Source organism: Corylus avellana, chromosome 2, assembly GCF_965113065.1.
Source record: "Corylus avellana chromosome 2, dhCorAvel1.hap1.2, whole genome shotgun sequence".
NCBI lineage: Eukaryota > Viridiplantae > Streptophyta > Magnoliopsida > Fagales > Betulaceae > Corylus > Corylus avellana.
The window spans coordinates 3,043,138-3,055,595 of record NC_142491.1 but is presented as its reverse complement, the minus strand read 5'-3'; the positions used below and the strand labels follow the sequence as shown (position 1 = coordinate 3,055,595).

The following is a 12,458-nucleotide window of genomic DNA, read 5'->3' as shown; positions in this document are numbered from 1 at the left end:
TTTTTTTTTTTTTTCTTTTTCTTTTTTTTTTTTTTTGGCTTTTTTTTCGGTTCAAGTAATGGAAATCTAAAAACCAAGAAAAAGACAACTAGAAACTGCAATGAGAATAATTACTTTAATCATATCATCTTAATCAAACAACTTGTATAGTAGTAGGACTTTCATTTCAAACCTGCGTATCTTGAATCTTCACATCATATTGGAAAAGTAGAACATGGAACAAAACCTGAGTTTCACACCTGCATTAATTACTTCATCAGCCCTCCGGTTAAGAGTCATTATGAATATTCAAAGTGTTTAAATTGGAAACGGGAGGTGGTAATTAAAAATATTAAAATTTCAATATATGAAAGAAATTGTGATCTTTTTCGTTTTAGTCCAAAACACAAATCAAACTCATACAAGATTCAGCAATTATAGGGATAGATGCATGGATAAGATTGTGTAACAAGTGGCCAATAATTGTATGTGCTTTTATATATATATATATATATATATATATATATAAAAGCAATTGACGCGGGGTATATTGCATAAAATTGAAAGTTTAGAAAGTAAAATTAATAGTTTTTAAAATTTAGAATGTATTCTCAAAATACATAATAATTTAGAGATTTTTTTTGAAGTTTTCTTTTTTTCTTTTGATATTATTTGTGTTTTGGGGTGTAGTAGTAAGCCCAAAGTTAAAACCAAGAGAAAATAACAAAAACAAAGTGGCTAAAACAATGAATTTCACTGCTCGAAACTGGAAAAAATGATTCTCTTAATTTTAAATAAAACAAATAGTATCCAATTAATATATTTTAGAAGAGTCATGATTCATATCACGTCAGGTGTGCATGAACAGTCATGCACGCCCGACTAAATTTTTTTTTTTTTTCTAATTAAAATATTAAAATATTATATTTTAATATTTTAAAATATTAAATCAATCGAGCGTGCATAGCTGGCTGGCGTGATGTTTGTCATCACTCATTTTAGAATGATAAAATTGTCTAAGGTATGGACAACTGGTGGAAGATTCTCGCATGGTCTTAAACTCTTTTTCTGGTTGGCAGATTCATCGTATTAGTATAGTAGCCAATAATTTTACTTTGTCTTGAGTGGGTTCACAGAAAAAGAACTTTATTAAAGGAAGACTTTTTGTAAATACAAAGACTTTTTGGTCCTACTTCTTCTACTTTGTATAGTCGACTGGCCTGCATGATTGAACATCCTCTTCCCTTTGGCCCCACCTTTTCACTCTCTTCAAATCATATAATTGTTAAGAAACCAAACAAATTAATTCAAAAAAAATTTCAAACTAACATGATAAGAGTTTTAAATTAAAAAAATTCAATTATCTCTCTCTATTTTGCCACTCATGGCCTGTCACTTCAGTTTAAAAGTTTTTTTAGGTTCATTTATTTAACTCCCTAACATTTTCCTTTAATTGACTAATCTTAAAAGTGGCCAATAATTGTATGTCCTTATATATATATATATATATATATATATATATATAGTTTTCTTATGGACAGATATTTGTCATATGATTTTGGAAAAAAATCAAAGCGCAAAATTAGCAATAAACAAAAAAAATTACATTCTAAATTAAGTCTTAAGGTAGGGATAGGAGGATCAAGTTCGACAAAAGAGTGTTGATATTGAAACAAAATTATTCTCATCTTTTAAAATTAAAACATTTTTGTTTCAATTTTTTTTGCTAACAGACTTCGGTCCTCACAAAATTTTTTAAAATCTCTGAAATTCTAACAAATTTTTCTAAATTTTATGGTTTTTTATGAGTACGACCCTCAAAATTAACTTCATATCTATAACGATTTTCACTTTTAATTTTGTCCTCCCTCGTCTCAAATCCTGATTTCATCCCTGCTCGGGACAAACATTTTTTTCTAAAATTAATTCAGAAAAAGTGCTACTCAAAAACAAAAAACAAAAGCAAAGCAAAGACATGGTGAGTAGAATCACGTACCTCTGTTTTACTTTTACCCCTGTCTTGAGAGTGAAGAGCAGAGATGGTCTCTATACGAAAGAGTGAATATTAAATCCAAGATCAGAGTTTGGTAGAGAAACTTTAGAGTGTAGCAGAGAGTGAAAACTGTGAACAATGAAACACGGAGGAAAAAGAACATCAGCCCATCAAGAACATCATGGAGGAAAAAAAAAACATAAACATATGGACAAAAGAAGCAGACATAATGGAGAAATTATGACCCACCAAAACATCATTATATCATTTAGTAGCGGAACCAGATAATTATTACTGTAAGGGGCCAACAAAAAATATGATAAACATAATTTGAAATAAAAATTGTGTAATTTATCACACAACATATGTATCACAAAAAAGATATCTGTGAAAGTTCATAGATATGTGCTAAAATTGGTATATTAGAAATGTAACATGTCGGTACTAGTACAAAAAAAGTAATACAAAAAGTGTCTAGAACTGCACTTTATGGTCTTTTAGAGAAACAAAATCATCAAATATCAAATCTAAATTGAAGCCCTCAACAATTTTTCTTTCAATATAGAGAACTAAACTGTTTGAAATAAAATCATCCTCCATTTTATTGCGAAGTCTTGTTTTAACAATTTTCATAACTGAAAATGCTCGTTCGATAGTCACTGTAGATACTGGAAGAGTAAAAACAAAACGAATCAATCTATCAATAAGATAGTATGTCTTTGATTTTTCTGTCATTGCCAATCCTTGACATAATTCTATAATTGAAGACAATTTTTGTAATGTTGGATCATTAAGTACATCAAATTCAAAATACATTAACTGATATCTCAAATTAATTTTCTCCTCCTCAAAAAAATCAAGAGAATAATACTTCTTTGCAAGACTACACATATCGTCAATTTTAAAGGATTTATAAGCACCTTTGGATCCAAAGCTGAGTTAAGTGTCAAAAGTTCCATCGTCTTTTCACTAAACCTACTATCGTGCTCTTGCAATTAAAAGTTTATAGTAGCATTGAATATGTGAAAATGATAATAATGTTCCACTGTAATGTGATTCCTATTATTATGACATCAACCTTAATATATCGAACACTCAAATCTAGAATGTCAATTTCAAGCCTGTCTTATTTCATCACGTTGATTGACTGGATAATCTCACATTGGAGGACATAATCCTGAATCTCGTTCTATAGAAGCAACATCAACTTTGTTAGCATTAAGTGGGAAAGATTTAAAATGAATATCTTGGGTTTCCACAATTAGAGATTTAGAATGATGTTCTTCATCTTCAACCCTTGGAGATTTAAGATGACAGTTTTTGAGATTTGAAGTTTCGGTATTAAAATTCAACGGTGTATTACTTTCTGAAATGCTAGCATATTTTCTTTTGAAGAATAAATCGATAGTCTTAAACTTTGACATAATTCATGAACCTAAATTTTCAGGTTAAATTATAACCCCATAAGAGTTAATCAACGTTTATAAACAGCAACATAAGTAATCATATATATAATATTTTGAATAGAAATAATCATATATGGCTTAAATGCTCAATTTTTTTCTTTATTTACGAACACTTTTTTTTTTTGTTGTTGGAAAAAACAAGGTGGCAAAAGAATTAGGAATAGCTGAATACTATAAAAGAGAAGAAAAAACAAATACCAGTAAAAACGCCACCTAGTATTGCCTCTTTGCAAAGCTTCGTCCAAATCTCAAGAAGAATATGAACTAACGGGTAACCTGTGTAGAGACAACAATTAGAGCTCTGTTTTGAATAAAATTGCACTACAAACTCATTAAATTTTGGCATCAAGGCCAATGATAGACCCATAAAGCTATTAATTAAGTAGCGGAAATATAATCCAAGTGAGGTTCTATTGAGAGAATCTTAGTAAAGAAGTCTTATTCGAGGTCTAAATTGAAGTAAGAGCACAAGTCCAATTTTAGCTCTCAGAAATCCCAAATCGAGATAAGATCTATTTCAAGTCTACTTTAACTCTTCAGCCTATAAATTAGCCCGTACACAAGCTACAAAGATATCTTCTCGTACTCTCAGGCTCTCTTTATACTCAAGAATACAGAATAGAGCTTAATTATTTTACATTGGGCAAACTGAAATCTTATAGATTGCAGAGATTGTGGGAACGCGAAGGACGTATTGAAGATCAAGAACACCTCGAAGAATGCACAGTTCACACCATATCGAAAACTATTAGACAGAAAATTGTTCTAACGGAAACTATTAGACAGAAAATTGTTTTAACAATTTGGTGCCGTATGTGAGAACGGTTATTCATTCTCCATAAATCAAAATCCGTGATGGCAGTGATCATGCATGCGTTCACGTGATAGCGAATCTGTACAGATCTACGTTATACATCACAAATCTACACTCATGAGCAACAAACCTAAATTCAATTGTCCGAGATACTTATTTACAGACACCAAATCAGGTTTTGCTTCCGTTGGACATGTCAGATAAGTCTTTTTTAAGTTTTCCTTTTCATCGCTATTTTTGTAGTGGCTGTCCATTTATATTCAAATTCCGTGACTTTTTGGTTAAGACTGGTTATTGGGATTTCAAGAATTTAGATATGGTTTATGGTTGTGAAGTTTTGCTTTTGAAAGAAGAATAAGCAGAAAAGACAAAAAAATTAAAGAGGAGTTGCCTATGTGTGGGACAAAGAAAAAGACCAAAAAAAAAAAAAAAAAAAAAGAGAGAGAAAGGGGCTAGACGCCGCAGGAGATAAGAAAAGGAAGAAAAGGAAGAAAAGAAGAAAAAAAAAAATTGAAAGATGGGTTGAACGTCGCAGGAAAGAAGAAAGAAAAGAAGAAGGAAACGAAAATAAGAAGAAGAGGAAAAAAAAAAAAAAAAAAAAGAACGTGGAAGAGAGGCTGGCCGCAGGAGAGAAGAAAGAAAAGAAGAAAAGAAGAAAGAAAGAAAGAAAAGAAAAGAGGAAGAAAAAAACGAAAAGAGGAGTAAAAAAAGAAAGAAGGCAATGAGTCACCTTCGGAGATAGGAAGAATCTTGGGACCAACTCAAAAGGCCAAGATTTGAAGGGCAAACGCCGAGCATCCAAAAGCTCGACAACTTGCGATCATCAAACTTCGGAAACATTTGGGGGTAGGGCCAAAACCACGAGTTAGACAATTGGTCTTAAGGACACAGGCAAGGCACTTATTACCTACAGGTCGCGAATGACAAATTACTGTCAAGACCATGGAATGCAGAGCAGCACCCAAAGAAATACCATCAATAGTATGTCAATGTATTTTCTCTTCTTCACTTATATTTTCATTTACTATGTTATTGTTCTTTATTAATACGAACTTGAACATCGGAGGGTCCTATCCCCGGTCAATTGGCTAGAGGAAAATCTTGGATAAAAACAATTAACGAAAAACAACCGGATAAAAAACAATGAGAAAAGGAGACAACCTTGGGCTTAAAAAAAAATTAACGGAGACAACCCGGTAAAAAATAGGGACACAATGAGACATCTTTGGGTAAAAACAATTAACCGAAGACAACCCGGTAAAAAAAAAAAAGGAGACAATGAGACAACTTTGGTTAAAAATAATTAACGAGAGCCAATCCAGTAAAAAACAAGGAGACAACCTTGGGTAAAAGAAATTAAAATGAGATAACCCGGTAAAAAACAAGGAGACAAGTAGACAACCTTGGGCTAAAAACAATTAATAGGAGACAACGCGGTTAAAAACAATGTGACAACCTTGGATAAAAATAATTAACGAGAGACAACTCGGTAAAAAACAAGGAGACAATGAGACAACCCGGTAAAAAACAAGAAGACAAGTAAACAACCTTGGATAAAAACAATTAATGGGAGACAGTTCGATAAAAAACAAGAAGAGAATGAGACAACCTTGGGCTAAAAAAATTAACCAGAGACAACTCGGTAAAATACAAGGAGCGTCATTGGAGACAAAGAGAAAACTTTGGATAAAAACAATTAACGGAAGACAACCAGATAAAAAACAATGAGATGACGAGACAACATTGAGCTAAAAAAAAAAAATTAACGGAGAAAACTGGGTAAAAACCAGGGACACAATGAGACAATTTTGGGTAAAAACAATTAATTGGAGACAACCCGATAAAAAAAAAAAAAGAAAAAAAAAAGGAGACAACTTTGGGTAAAAATAATTAACGAGAGGCAACCCAGTAAAAAACAAGGAGACAACCACCTTGGGTAAAAAAAATTAAAATTAGATAACCCGGTAAAAAATAAGTAGACAACCTTGGGCTAAAAACAATTAATACGAGACAACCCAGTAAAAAACAATGAAACAACCTTAGATAAAAACAATTAACAGGAGACAACAAAGTAAAAAACAATGAGACAATCTTGGGTGAGACAACCCGATAAAAAACAAGGAGACAAGTAGACAACCTTGGATAAAAGCAATTGACAGGAGACAATCTTGGGCTAAAACAATTAACCGGAGACAAATCGGTAAAAAACAAGGAGCATCATTGTAGACAAGGAGACAAACTTGGATAAAAACAATTAACGAGAGACAAGCTGGTAATAAAACAAGGAGCATCCTCGGAGAATAGAAGACAACTTTGAATACAGATAATGAGAGATAACCCGGTAAAAAACAAGAAGACAAATAGACAATATTGGGCTAAAAACAACTAAAAGGAGACAACCCAGTAAAAAATAAAGAGACAACCTTGACTAAAAACAACTAATTGGAAAACTTTGGTTTTATGTTATTTGTTGTTATATATCCCACCAAGTTAAAGTCAACAAGCATATTGTGTCTTTATTTTCTTTTTTTCTTTTTTATGTTGTTTCTGTTTTGAGGTGAAGAAGTAAGCACAAAGTTAAAACCAAGAGAAAATAACAAGAACAAAGTGAAAGTAAACCAAACAGTAGAGAAATGCAAAGGAATTAAATTTGGTAACTAAAATATATTGGAAAAAACAAAGAAAAGCAAAGCAAAAGACATGGCGAGTAGAATCTCGTACCTCTGTTTTACTCATCTGTCTTGAGAGTGCAGAGCAAAGATGGTTCCAAGAGTTTACAAAATGATTAGAGTGTGAACAATAAAACACAAAGGGAGAAGCGCGACAACCAAACAAGGAAATCACGAACGAAAAAACATAAACAAACGAGCAATGATGCCCCACCCCACCACCACCTTAAAATTTCAAGACACTATTATATGACCGACTAGCCAATCTGCAAGCATGCAGGACCACAGTCGGATGTAGACCTCAAATTCGAGTATTATATGACCGAATGGTTACATATATGATATAGTTTTTTTACCGCATCCAATCCAAATCCGTCATAGATTGTATCAATGTATTCTGAAACAAATTTTTACAAGACAAAATGAGTACCTTACAAATTTTTGTTATGAAAATTTCTAATTTGGTAGGGGAAAACACATGTAGCTATTAGATGCAAACTTCTACTATTCACTCTTAATGAACGACTTTAAAGAGAAAAATCAAACGGTTAACGTAATATAGGGCTAACATTGACCATTAATAATAAGGGTGAAAATGTGGGCTGTTATTAATCGCCTGTTAACCGCATTAACAATTAACTGCTTTTGAAAGCGGTTAGAAAAAATCGTTAACTGCCTAGGCGGTTACGATTAACAGTTTTAAAAAAATTAAAAGTTAATTAAAAAAAAAAAAAAAACCCAAAATGACACCATTTTTATGGTTATATGATAATACCTTATATATATATAAATCTAGAAATGATGTCGTTTTAGTTTTTTTTTTTTTTTAAATTGAGTAGCTTTTATTAAGGTTATTAACCGCTAACCATCAATTAACCACATAATCGGTTAGTGGATTTTACTAACCACCTAGGCGCTTATGGTTAGCGGCTTTAACCAATAACCGTTAACCGTAACCGACTTTTCACCCTTATTTAATATTGTATCTTTGCTCTCCATGAACTCATATTCTCCCTTATGAAAGAGGAAGATATGACCAAGTCGCAAAGATCATACAAAGAGTAATAATATAAGGAGGACTAGAGTCCTCTCAAATGCATGTGATGTGGCATTTCAAATTACCAATAAATCAAAATTCTATAATGAGTATAAAAAATTCAATTGTAATTTTAAAAGTTCCGTCATATTTGAGAGAACTCTAAGAAAATTATATTAATCCTTCGTATATCATTACTCTATACAAAAAAAAAAAATTGGCATTATTGTGCTTATCCTTATCACTTAATTTTGATTAAAACAGATATAATAATAGATGTTATGACAAAGGATAATATAGAATACATCTTCTGTGCACCTGAACTTAGGCCCTTGCCCTAGAAAACTATAAAGAAATAAGCCGGCCGACAACTTGCTACATTTTCTTTATTATTAGATAACTTTCGCAATCAGTAAAACAGACAACGTTGCTCAATTATTAGACGAAAATTTTAATGTTTAACATTGGATAAAATTTCAACACCTACTCCCTTGTTTTTTTGGGCTCCGTACACCTACTCATTAAAATATTGCAAAAGTAGAACATGGCATTAACTTGACTTACACTAGATAATTTTGTGGGATGGGAGCCATAACAATTAACTATTGGAATTACTATGTAAAAGAGAACATTAAATACATTTCTTGTGCATGTGAAGTTATGCCCCTGTCCTAGAAAAACTATAACGAAATAAGCCTGCTGACAACTTGCAACAATTGTTTTTTTTTTCTAAAAAAAAAAAAAATGCTACATATACTCACATTCTCATATTCTCAAGTGCGCATTTGAGAAGTAGCCATGAAAATTATTGTTAAATATAAAATCTAATAATAATTAATTCAAAATTTAATGATAATTTTTACTCTCATGTCAATAAATATACACTCGAGAATGTGAGAGCAAAAATATGTGTAATATATATATTTTTTTTTAATGAATAACGTGCACAATCAATAAAATAGCCAACTTTGCTCAATTATTACAAGAAAAATATAATTCGTAACATGCGAGAAAATTTCATCAACTACTCATTAATTTTTTCGAGGCTCCACACACCTACTCATTAACATATATCAAAATTTGAATAGGACATAAGTTGACTTACACTAGTTCATTTCGACATATCAGGAACCATAAGAGTACTCTTTGCAACCTCACCAAAATTAGTTTTTGGTTATTTTAGTGAGGTAATTTGATGAAAGTAGTTAAAATTTTTCTTTTAACCTCACCATTTTAATCCAAAATAAATGGTAAGTGAATTCACTTACTAATTGAATAAAAAAATAGTTTCTCTTTCCCTTTCTCTTTTATGTTTCTCTTTCCTCCTTTAATAGTTAAAGAAAAACAAATATTTGAAAAGAAATATTTAAATGGAATAGTAAAAGTAGATTGTTAAAATAGTAAGGTTGTTGAAGATACTTTAAAAAAATGTGTAATTAAAATAGAGAAAAACGTACTTTTGATTATTTTTGTAAGTAAAATTTGTTGAGGCTGTTAGCAATGCTCTAACAATTACCTCTTCGAAATGTTAGCAATTTGATTAAGTGCTATAAGAGAGCGTATATGTAACCTACCTATTCAAATAAATTTTAGGTTGTCCAACTATCTACCCGAGCAAGAGGATCTCATATAAACTCTCTCATATTACCTACCTAACTTGCTAATTGACGTAATTCATTATCTAGTTTCACCAACTCTTGCACTTAGATTGTTGTGTTGAGTCCCACATTGAGAAAATATAAAAGAAAAAAGTAGTTAATATACTTAAGTTGTAACACTCCGGTCTCATATTGAGAAGATGAGAAGAATCTCACATAGAGTGGGTAGTTTATAAAGATAATCATAGGTGCTAAGTCCCACATTGCTTAATTACTAGGTGAAATTGGGCTTTATAATGAATTCTAAGAAAACTCTAAATTGACTAGTCCTTCGGGGATGATAGCGCAATGTGGCTAATGCTTTTCTCTGAGTCATTACAAATGAATTAGAGATAAAAGAGAAAGATTTGGGTTTTTACGGATTAAATCACTAGGTTCATTAATATATATATATATATATATATATATATATATATATATATATATATATATATGAATTGGAAAACAATGTGACATGTCTCACCTCATTCATATTTTCATTTTTCACATTACCTTTTCATGTTGTTGTTGTTGTTTTTTTTTTTTTTTTTTTTTTTTTTTTAATATTACATTTTCACTTTTTTACCACAACAAACTATCCCGAAAAATTATCACTTATTTTAGAAGTCTAAGTTTATAAAAATGTGTAAATTTTGTTGGGGGATAAAATTGTCAACATAGGCCCATGGGTAATTCCGCAGAACCAAGGGGTCATGAGTACTAGTGGGCCGTACATTTTAGAATCAAATGGCCAATTAGCTGGTAGAAGGATTCTTGGGAGCACATGCCTCCCGGGATATGAAGGTCGTCTCAGGAATTAAAGGCCCGGGATAAGGGAATGGTGCAAGCGTTTTTTCCAAGAAAGGTAGTTTTGGATTGGGATCAAATCCCCCGATTGGCTGGAAGTGTAGTAACGGCGAAAAGATTGGGATTACGGTATCTTCCCAAACCAGTATAGGATGATAGTTAAGGCTCGGATCCTGCACAAATCACGCTCATGCGTCAAATCGCAGATCCCGAGTCAAATAGGGGTAGGAAATCTTCACCATATCGGGCACACAACAATTTAGTTTATAAGTAAGTTCCTATACTATGTATAAACTTTAGACTCAATTATCGTATATTTGACGAGCTTTTTTCAAATAATATAACTTACGCATGGAAGGGAGAATTGCGGAACATCCCCCAACGAGTTCTCTTAACTATTCATTATTTTGCAAAGATTTTTGAAAGCGTATAGACAAAGAGCAAAGACCAAGCTAGCTCAAAGAAAGCATTTGCACCATAACGGAAACTATATCAATAAATTTAATTATTTAATTTATATTACATCATATTTTTAACGTATGAGCTCAAACTCTTTATTAATAGTCCCAAAACGTAAAATATTTAATTAAAATGAGAGGTTAATGATGAAGACATGATTGAAACTCAAAACTTTTATATATATATAGTCATTGCACAAACGAAGAATATTTTATTGAATTGAAGATTGATTATACAACTTCTTCTTCTTTTTTATTTTTTTTAATGAAAATAAAGCAACAAAGAAAAAACAAAGCATGCAGCCTATGGAGAGTTGATACGAGTTTGTCTATACGGCGGACGCTGGTTGTATTAATATCAGCCAAGTCTGATATGGTCTTGTGCGGAGTAATACTACAAGTCCATCTTGTATCACTCCAATAATGATATGACTCTTAAAATCATCATTGGGAGATACAATGGGATAATGATTGATCATTATTAGATTTTGATCAAATTGTGAGTTTAAAAGCCACTTCATCTTTTGAGAGATACAAGAATGACACAAAAGAGACTTTTAGAATTATCCCATTGTGCCACGTTCGAAGGACCTTTAAAAAAAATTAAAATTTTAGGATAGAAAATGCTTGAACGATGGACTCTCTGTCTCTCTTACTTTCTTCTCCCATTTTAGACGAACGTTATAAGCTCTCTCTCTCTCTCTCTCTCCCCTCACCAATGGCCGGCCACCAAGGACCATGAATGCCGAGCACCACTAATGACAAACCACCCCACATCTCTAACAACGAGCTACCCACCATCAAAATCCCGAGATCTAAAATCCTCTTGTGCTGCGTAACTTACATTTTGAATAATTTAAAATGAAACATTTTTTGAAGTCTTTGTTTTAAAAGAAAGTGACTCCAGGATATGCCAATTATTCAATTTCAGATTTGATGAGTAGTTTATAACGAAAGGGTAGTCTTTACTCAACTAGCTAGAGAAAAAATAAATAATACAAGACATTGTAGGTCATCTTAAAATTCTGAATTGGACAAAACAATATGGTCTATACTTTGTTATCTGTTTGTTAAATTCCAATCAAGATCTTTTACTAAAGATAGGTAACTGGCGCTTAGCAGTGGGCAACCGTTGGTGGGGGAGATGAAAGATGGATTTTGAGGATTTTCACGGTAGGTAGCTCGTCGACAGAGATGTGGGTGGCTCGTCGTTAGTGGTGTTCGGCATTCATGGTTGTTAGTGGCTGGCCGTCGGTGAGGGGAGTAGGAAGAAAAAAGAGAGATTATATCGGTATGAGTAATGATATAAGGATTAGGAGGACTAGTCCTCCTTGAATCCTCACAAATGTGATGTGAAATTTAAAATCACCAATAGATCAAAATTTAATAATGATTATTTCAAATTCAATAGTGATTTTAAAAGTCACGTCACATTTGGGAGGACTCAAGAAAGACTCTAATTCTCCTCATATCATTACTCCTCCTATAGTATAGGTAAATAGAAAATAAATCTATTAGTTTTGTAAAAAGATATGATTGAAAGATAGTTGAAAGAATTCTATGTAACATGCCTCATAAATTTTTGGAATAAAAGCCAAG

General features: G+C 32.0%; 1 long non-coding RNA gene across 1 annotated transcript; it reads right to left on the bottom strand.

Annotated features, from left to right (window-relative positions):
- Positions 1-39: 39 nt before the first annotated feature.
- Positions 40-3,720, bottom strand: LOC148587202 (uncharacterized). The gene is made up of 3 exons (XR_015911606.1): positions 3,637-3,720; positions 1,976-2,101; positions 40-239 (listed from the first exon to the last, which is right to left on the bottom strand). It is a non-coding gene; the product is annotated as an uncharacterized LOC148587202 (long non-coding RNA).
- Positions 3,721-12,458: the final 8,738 nt, after the last annotated feature.